Source organism: Poecilia latipinna, unplaced genomic scaffold (genome assembly GCF_001443285.1).
Source record: "Poecilia latipinna isolate Pla-1442-1.1 unplaced genomic scaffold, P_latipinna-1.0 Scaffold218, whole genome shotgun sequence".
Taxonomy (NCBI): Eukaryota; Metazoa; Chordata; class Actinopteri; order Cyprinodontiformes; family Poeciliidae; genus Poecilia; species Poecilia latipinna.
Genome location: NW_015112834.1, coordinates 319,391 through 329,144, shown reverse-complemented (window position 1 = coordinate 329,144; position 9,754 = coordinate 319,391).

Sequence of the window (9,754 nt, the reverse complement as noted above, 5' to 3'; positions counted from 1 at the left end):
AAACGCTCACCTTTATTGCATTGGAGGTTTTTTTCCCCGACCGTATAGAAATAGAATTATTTAGCAAAACTGCAATAGAAATTTTTTTTTTCCCATCATGAGTCACATGATCAACAGCTGGATGTTACTGCTGGCAAAAACAATGAAGAAGAAGACAGGAAATAGAAGGAAGATGATATTTTTTCAGCTGCATTTTCTTTGTAATATTTAGAAATGTTTTATTGTTTAAAAAATATGTTTCTGGCTGTGATATAAAATATGAAAAAAAATATCACATTGACTTTTGAAAACGAAATTAGTTTTTACAAAAATACTTCTGGATAAAATCAGAATGTTTTGTGATTTAATTTTTTACCTGCTAACAGGTGGCAAAGGAAATCAAAGACTGCAAAGTTGCCGTCAGATAGCATCTTTCTCCACCTTCTGAACCCTTGTTCCCTTTAAATCCCTGTTTTCACAATAACTGCCTTTTGGTAGCTCTCGCCTGGACACTTTCTCTTTCGTCTTCTGCTTGTCTCTTTCATCTTCTCTGTCTCCTCATTTTCTTCCTTCCTTCAAAGCCTCCAGGACTATTTGTCTCCTCAGAATGCCTTTTGGCACCTTTCCCATCTTTGGCTTTTCTTGAGTAATTTTACAGTGTGTGTGCTAAAACTCTCTAGCCATGACTGGGATTGTTGCTGGTTGGATGCTGTTTGCTTAAATGCCCCCGTGGCGTTCTCCTTCTCTTACACTACAAACCACTGAGCCGTCATGTTCTGCGGGACTTTGGTTTCGTGTTCTCAGTCTGTGTTTGGTCTGGGTTCTCTTTAGAGTTTGAATTTTTGTAAACTAATTAATGTCTGACCATTTTAATTGGCAAAAAAGGTGGAATGAAGATGAGAAAGGCAGACATTTGTCTAAATAATAAAAGTTAGGATTAATTAAAAATGTTAGTGAGGCAAACAGAGAGGAAGAAATAATAATAACTGTGATACTGAGGGTAGGTCATATGTATTTAATTATCATATTGTTTCATTGGGAGGAAAAACGATGATAAATGGGAACGATGTGGCGGGAAAGAAAATATAGAACATAGATGAACTGAATTATATGTCTGAAAAGGAGAGAAGAAAACCAGGAATGGAGTCTGAAAGGAATATTAGGAGCTGAAGGAAATAAACAGGATATTAATACAGTAAGGAAAGTATTATTTATTTATCTTCACGGTTCAAAATAATAATAAAAAAAGAATTTTATGGACATGAGTTAATGCTGCTAAATACTGATGTACAGTAGACATCAGCATGTACCTTACAGTTGTTTGTGATCCACCGTTATGAAAATAATAATAATAATTCTTCTTTGCTTACTTGTGTTCCTCTTCTTGCATTAGTTTTGATTCCTTACTGGACCTTTAGATTTTCTTAAGAAATTTTTAAAATGTTTATTTTCACCTTCCTGCTTGGTTCCTATTTCACCATCATGTGAGACACAGAGCAAATGATTTTGCTTTTAAACTGATTTATGCCTTCTCATCATTTCAGGCCATTGAGCAGATGGAGGTGATTCTCCACAGCAGGTTGAGTTACAGGATAATTGGCGCCAGTCGCAATAGGATGTCATGCAAATGTAAACTCAGTATGTTTTAGCACCAGGACCAGATCTGCTGGATTTAACAGCTGCCTGTGCTGGAGCATGTACATTGACCTCTACATTGACTCTATGAGTGTGCTTATGAAAATGTGATACCAAGATGTAAGGCTGCTACAACACCATTTGTCTTTTGAGATTCACATTCTGGATTCTACCCGGTGAGGTCTGTAGTTCAGATCTTCAGCATCAGCAGCAGGCTGTAGTTACTGACGGCCAGCAAAGTTCAGCTTCTTAAGTCCATCGCCGGAGTTACTCAACCCTGTAACGGCCTTGGCCCATGCAGTGACGCTCTTCAGGGCTCGGGGTGTATCTGCCCTGTCAACACAGCCGTCTCCATGGAAACCTGTGGTGCCATTTGTACAATATATAAATGCATCTATCTACTGGCTTGTGGCAAATAATGTGGGCTACATGAAATGGTGTTTCTATTCATTTTTTGACTACTCATTTGTTTAGAAATGGAAACTGAATATGTCGAAAGCTTTCTACAGATCTCCACACTACTGAAGCCCAAAACAGACAATTGAATATCTGAACAACAGGGCTCTGAATATTTCACCTTCAAGAAGATGTGGGAAGTTTACAGCCAACATACTTAGCTGAAGAAACACCCAGAGGACGTCAGCGACAGCCAGAAGGAAACGATTCAAAAGGCCTGGAGCTCAGTGAGGAGACGGCTGAATACACGGGTGACCCAGATTGCCAGTGAGCAAATGAAGCGTTTCAGAAAATATACTTACGAGAAGGAGCAATCAAGTTTTAGGAACAGAGGAAAAATACACATGAGAGAGAAACATTAACAAAGTGAAATATGGGATATTCAGAGGAAAATGAGCAAAAAACCCCAAAATGTTCTGTGGTTTCCAGAACATCTCAAAGAGAGGTCAGAGATCCGCCTTCATGTGACTGAGGAAAGTTACAAACAGCCAGTTTCTTTATGAAAAAAACAACTCTTTTTAAAAAAATTATTTGTTTATATCCACTAAAATAATGCTATAAACCATTTTGCACATGTGCTTGTGACATGAAAACAGTGGAAGGGAAGACATGGATGACAAATGATCTCACAGTGAGTGAGCCGGAGCAGGAGGCAGCACAGGAGAGAGCAGCCAGCAGAGGCAGGAGGGCCAGAGCACAGGAGCATCATGGGAACTGGCAGGAACAGGGAAGATGGTGACGGCTGTTGGATCTCTTAGTTTTTAACTGTCAAGCTGTTGATGTGAGGGGAAGCTGGAGAATTCAGACAGACATGACAGGATTCAAGTCATTGTGACCAACAAACTAGAAAACCCACCATAAATAAAACCTGGGCATAAAATGTGTCTTTTTAAAAAACCCAAACTGAAGCAGTCGTACCTGATGATGTTATATTCAGGAGAATATAACATCATCGGCCTCTTGGCTAAAGAGTCGGGTCACTTAGCGGGTTTTTTCTTTCTTTAGCTTGTAATCAAACTGTGTTCCCTCTGTTGCTGCTGTAGCTGTGCCAGTTCCACATCATTTACATGACATTAATAATCTGATCCAGAGCAGCTAAATATGTCTAAAGTGCTTCATTCTTGGTGTCTAATTTGTGTTGTTAATAAGTGAAGAGGTTTGATTTGTTGGAGTTATTTAAACTATTTTGTTTCTTTTTTTAATCTCATACATTAAATTTAATTCTGATCGTGAATCATAAATTAATTAATTCAATAATATATTATAGCGATTGGAACAGAAAAGTAGCAGATAATTCTTTAATAACGGAGCTGAGCAGCAGACAGACGGGACTCTGACGGCTGTTCTGAGGTGACAGATGTTATCAACCTCTGCTGCAGCTCTGGAAGATATTTCCACCAAGAGAATTCTGATATTTCATATGTCGCACGAAAGAAAAAAAAGTGTTTTTTCTCCTTTTCATTATCTTTTTAATAAAACATAGGACAGTCACAGGGCTACCAGGACACTTTCCATAAAATATGCTGGCAAAGTAGCTCAGATTAATATTTGGCTTTCAATTTCTGTCCGTCTGAGTAAGTGGAAAATGTGAGACAGTGCATGTTACTCAGAGTTTAAGAGCCTTATTAGAATGCAATGTGCGTGTAATCCTGTTGTAATTATGTGAATAATATTAATGCCTGTAATCATGCAAATGATATTCTGATGCATAGACTGTTCAGTGCTGGTAGTGCTGCTGTTGAGAAGCAGGACTTATTTCTGGCTCTGTTGTTGCCTAACAGATCATGTCTCCAGGAATATCAAACACAATTAACTTCAAACAATTTAGGATGGATTGTTGACATTTTGTTTTTGGTGTTAAGAGGATATGAGGACTGGATGCCTCACCTGCAGCAGGTAAGTCTCACCAAAGAGGTCTGAAGATTAGTACGGATTTCTTTATTTATACCTGCAGGTAGATTTATTTTGCAGTTTTCAAAACATACAGCAAGAACATTAAGTATTGATGTCACAGATTTTTTGAACACAATCTGTGATGTGATTGGAAAAAGGAGCTATTAACATAAATTTCACAGAGTGTTGGTAAAAACCTAAAGTAGCTCATGCATTAGAGAGAAACAAACCAAAAATATTAACCATTAACAGCAAAGGCTTTTGTACAAAGTATTAAATAAAAATCAGTGAGCGTGTTCATTACTTTTTTCCAGAATGAGTTACTTTGATTGCTACAAACACCTGGCAAAAATTTCATTTCATGTAAAATTATTTTATCCGCTGCATACAGCATCATTTTTAACAACCAATGTAACATAATTACTTGAATGTGCTATAAAATATCACTATGTGCCCATAAAGTACATGATACTGAAGGCTCAGTTTGTTTGTTAACTCTTGTATATTGAGACATGCCAAGTCTTACTGTTTGAAAAACACCAGTGCTGGACTTCTGCCTTCATTTATTATTTTAATACCAAAGCCTTCCCAGGCAGGTGGTTATAGAACAATAACTGAGTCTGAACAATTTTGCTATAATTTTCCTGATAATCATGTGGCAGCCCAGCTTGGTAATTTTGATGTAAATTACTAGTTTTGTTAATAATTTCCTGAAGCAATTATTTATAGTTGTTCATAGCCAAACGATTACCCTGTTGTTGCACAACACTAAAAGATCAGGTATTTGGTGCATAGTTAAATCATGTATAATCCACCTGGAATAAGAGCTGCTGCTCAGCAGTAATGACAGGCCCCTCCATGCAGACTGCTGTTACCATCAGTCAGTGTCACTTTACTTTTAAAGAGCAATCCTCATGAGAAATGGTCTGATATTCCTCTGTGAAGATAAACTGCACTCATATTCATTTACAATGCACAAAGGGACAGTTTAAATATGAATACATCACTGTGGATTACATCTGACACTGAAATAAAGTTGTCAGGAATTTTGAGAATATGACGAGGTAAATATGAGCTATTGAAAGACACTACTAACAATACCTAAACATCAACTTTAAAGTCTTTAATAAAAGGCAAACATAAATAAATATATTTTTTTTTGCGGTAAAGATGGTCAATATAAAAAAAAATAGACACCTCCCAATGTGAACACATACTGACCAAGCTATGTTACCATCAGGCTTCCAAACATTTCACCAGAGACTCATTAACACTGTTTACATTTATAATGTACAAAGGTGTAGAGAAAAAACCTTAATAAATAAACAAATGATGCTTAGCCTGGTGGAGACACAAGTAAAGCCTGGAGGCCCGCCAGGCTTATAACACTCTGAGGGAAACCCTTTGATGAACATGTTTCCCCTGTAAAGTCATCATTCTGCTTTTAGTCAAATATGACTTAGGCTCAGTACACATTTGGCAGTTTTAAAATTTATATGGGACTTAATCATGTCACACTGTGTTTGTACAACATACTAAAACCTTTATATCACACTTAACTGTTTTAGATGCCAGACTTCAACAGATATATATAGTGAGAGCAACCCTGAGTGGACAGCAAATTACCAGTGTCAATTATATTATTTTTAGACTTTGAGTCTGAAATGGACAAGAAGAGAAAGATGGAACAAGGAAAAAAGGCAGGACAATACTCAGGCGTCTGTCCCAGCAGCAGTCACTACTCGATTCTTTTTCAGAAGATTTGTTCACATCCTCAGTCAGGAGGCAGACAGATTGGCGGTCGGTGCACCTCTCACATCGAACCACCACAGAATATTGATTTAGGCCTGAGACCAGACGTGTACGCTTAATTCTTTCATAACAACAGGCTTTCTCTGCAAAATTTTCCACGATAAAACATAGAAACGAGGATTTTATTGTTCCTTTAAATATGTAAATGTGGTAATCTGTTTTTAGAATGTGGAGAAGTCTGTTTCTACATCTACAGAACGAGGGAAAAAATGAGAAACCAAAGCAACGAACTACATAAATAAATAATAACAACTACAGCATCACTGAACAGTACATGGCACAAGTTAATACGAGATATATGTAGACATAACCATAGTGTAACAAAGAGTATATCTGGAAATACTTTAATCACCTGTATGTGTGTGTATGTATGTGTGTATGTGTGTGTGTGTGTGTGTGTGTGTATGTGTGTATGTGTGTGTGTGTGTGTGTGTGTGTGGTTGTGGGTGCATATTAGACCCCTGACTCAACACCAGGACAGAACCAACCCACCCACCAGGCAGGAAACAAAAACCAATAGCCAAAAAACCCAAACACCCAAATATTGTTAAATAATTCATAAGTAAAGAAAGTCCACATAAAGATGCACACAGTGTTTTTTAAAAAGTTGGTTGAATGGACCCCACATCAAATAAGCCAACTAAGACAACCAATGTCTTTGTTCAATTAAGATTTGAATAAAACTAGTGGAGACCTAAAAAAAAAAAAACACATTTGGAAATATATTTCAGGAAAAAAGAAAGACTGTGACAAAACATCTACAAACATAACTCTGTCTTCAGATGTCCAACTTCAACAGCTCAGCTATTTGTTTTTTAAAGAGGGGTTATGGAGTGGCTACAAGTAGTGGAGCAGTCGAGGTAACTACCAGGAGCGTCTCCAACCAGAACAATCAACCCTTTCTCTGCAGACTCTGACTCAATTTGCAGATAATGAAAGAGCCATCTTGTCTAAAGCTGCCATCACAGTTCCTTATCTCGGTATACCGGTCAATGTTTCTTAACACGCTTTTCATATAAGCGTAGAGTCAGACACCTGAACTGAAGTGCAGATTGTGCAACATTGTCATGTTCCATGGTGGTACAGGTGTCTTACAAAGCATCTATGCTGTTTATGATGTGACTCTGCTAAATATGAAGAGAAGGGATTCAGATTTACAGTTGAGATTAATCTCAGAAATTTTATAGAAAAATAATTCTAGAAAATTTCTGAGATTAAGCTAAGAATTTTACAGCTTTTTCTAGCAAATTTTCAATTGTTTAAGAAATTTTCTGAGATTTTGGTGGAAATGCACTCTTTTGTTTCTGTCCAGAATGGCCCTGATACACCATCGTAGAGGTAGCTTTTATGTGCTGTGTAATAATAAACTTGCCTTACAACCGTGTAAAAGCAATTACTGTTCACAGACTGATCTGTTTCTCTCATCTGCCATATTTTTTGCCCCGAGCTCACACACCTATTGATATTTGACTTCTGAGAGTCAGATATTTCATTATGGTGCAGGACAAAACCTGAGGAGAACACAGTGTGCAATCTTCTGTTCTATAACTCGGCGCACTCTGTAGCTTCATTGCTTGCTTTAACCTCTCCTCGCTGTGCCACGAAGATTTTCAAATTCATCATCACAGTAAATTACTCTGAGTTGTTCACCAGCGGAGCGCAGTCACTATTGTGTCTTCATGTCTCTACATCCTGAAAATTTTTTTCATCTGCTTAGGCTGCTTTACACAAAGCAAAGATAAGCAATCTCATTTTGGAAGCTTCACACAAGGACATTTAGTTCAGGTTCAGAATCAGAATCAACTTTCTTGGAAAAGACTGTGTGCCCAAACCAGGAATTTAACCTGTTTTATTTGCTCGCAGTGTACAGACATTAAATATAATCAGAATCAGAATGCTTTTATCATTACTATACCAAAGCACAACCAACTTTATTTCAGTACAGCCCATCCAGAAGACGTGTCTGTGGCCACTGCCCCTGGAGGTTTGAGCAATATACAAACTGTAGAGGAAAGAAAATAAGGGATGAAATAAGCATTATGTATCTGTAGGTGTATATGAAGCCATTTTTCCTTAAACAAAAAAAATGGATATTGTGGTACTGTAAATGATCTTGTTTGAAAGCAGAGTAGCTGACACCCCTGTTGCAAAGTGTTCATCAAAACCAAAAACAAATTGTCTCTATGGTGGCTGATTTTAGCAAAGAAAGCTCTGATTCATTGATCTGACACCGACTGTGTCCAGGATGTGAGGGGTCTGCAGAGATGTTGACCGCTCTTTTCTTAACCCAATACAGTATTAGTGTACACAGTACTATGTGTACACTACTGGGAGTAACCTTGAAGAAGGAGCACAGAGCAAGATAAGTCACAGCGGCGTTACTGCTGTAGGTTAGCACTCAGGCACTGACAGACTGGAAGCAGACTCCTCTTGACCTGATGAGGTTAGATGATTTGCATGTTTGCTGGAGCCTACCCAGAAAGCTGTGCTCCCTGACGCCGTCTGATGGAGAACTGGGGGAACTGAGGAGAATGGTGAAACCCAGATCCCAACAAGTGCTAGCTGTCACTGCTGTAGAACCACAGGTGGAACTGCAAACCGAACATGGCTGCTATATTTAAAGAAGGCAAAGCCGAACCTGACTGCACAACTCAAAAAGAAAATATAAGCACAGAAATACACGTACAAAACGGGTGAAGCCTCACAAACACGCTAGCTCAGGTGTGACAGATAAAGGCAAGCTAAACACGGCTACACCACACACCAACACAGACATAAGCTAAACATGGCAGCTGCGATGAGACACACACTCACAAACAAAACTCCAGTAGTTTTGTTTGTGAGTGTGTCATAAACAAAACTACTTATCCAGCTAATAAGGAAAGCCGATGTTATGCTCTACCTCCACGTCAAGAAAAAAAAAAAAACACAACTTATCAGTTTAATGAATTTTTATGTATTGCTACACTGCAGAGTCAATAGATGCATACATTACATGTACATTTCCCTGCTGATCAGAAAAGCACAACCATCACTTCTGTCAGTCCGATCTCAGAATTCCAGTGTGTCGGTTCTCAAACCAGTGAGGAAAATAAGATGCACTGTTACATTTCACATTTGAGAGAGAAAAGTGAGATATTTTGTTTTCAACAATAAATAAAAGTTTGCTGAAGTGATGGACATCAAGCACTAACACTTTGGGATCTGTGATGCAGCACTTTATTCATATACCTCTGACCTCCTCATCACTGCAGGTCTAATAAGGGTCATAATTACCCTCTGGTTCAAGAAGTCAAAGTCCTGCTGATCTGATCTTCTGTGACTCCTGAAGCCTCAGGGGTCTGCAGGTCTTTGAAGTCTCCTCTGCAATAGAGGTTATTCAGCTCTTGTAATAGGATTGCTCCATGTAAACTAAAAACAAATTGAAGCATCATGCTGGACCTCAAACATCATGTTTGCCACTCTTTAATCTCTCCCTCAGCCCCTTTTCTCTTTAGCACAGCTAAAATGCTCCTAACACTGATTCAGGATTGGCTGAACTCAAGAGCTGCAGTCCGTGTCCTGGAGACGTCTGTGTGTTGAGGCTCTTGGCGCTCTGCAGTCTATGCTTTGCGAATCTCCCTCAAGCTATTCAGTTGGCTTTGCTTCTCAATCCTTTCAAAGCTCTTCCTATTTCTTGTGTATTGTGTACTTTTTAACTTTTTTCTTCCACTCAACTTTCCAATAGCATGCTCGGATGCAGCAGTTCTGTGAACGGCCAGCTTCTTGAGGATTGACCCTCTGATTTGCAATGGTCCTGTCAGCAGTCTTCACAATCATTTTATAGCATCACATTCTGTGCCGAACGTTCTCAGATTCTGAAAGTGAAATATTCCCGTTTCCTGTGGTATCTCGGGTTTTAGAACAAATAAAATGACTGAAATGTAGAACTATAGTAAGTTCCACTTTTTAAACTGCACCTGTGTTTGATTTATTTGGA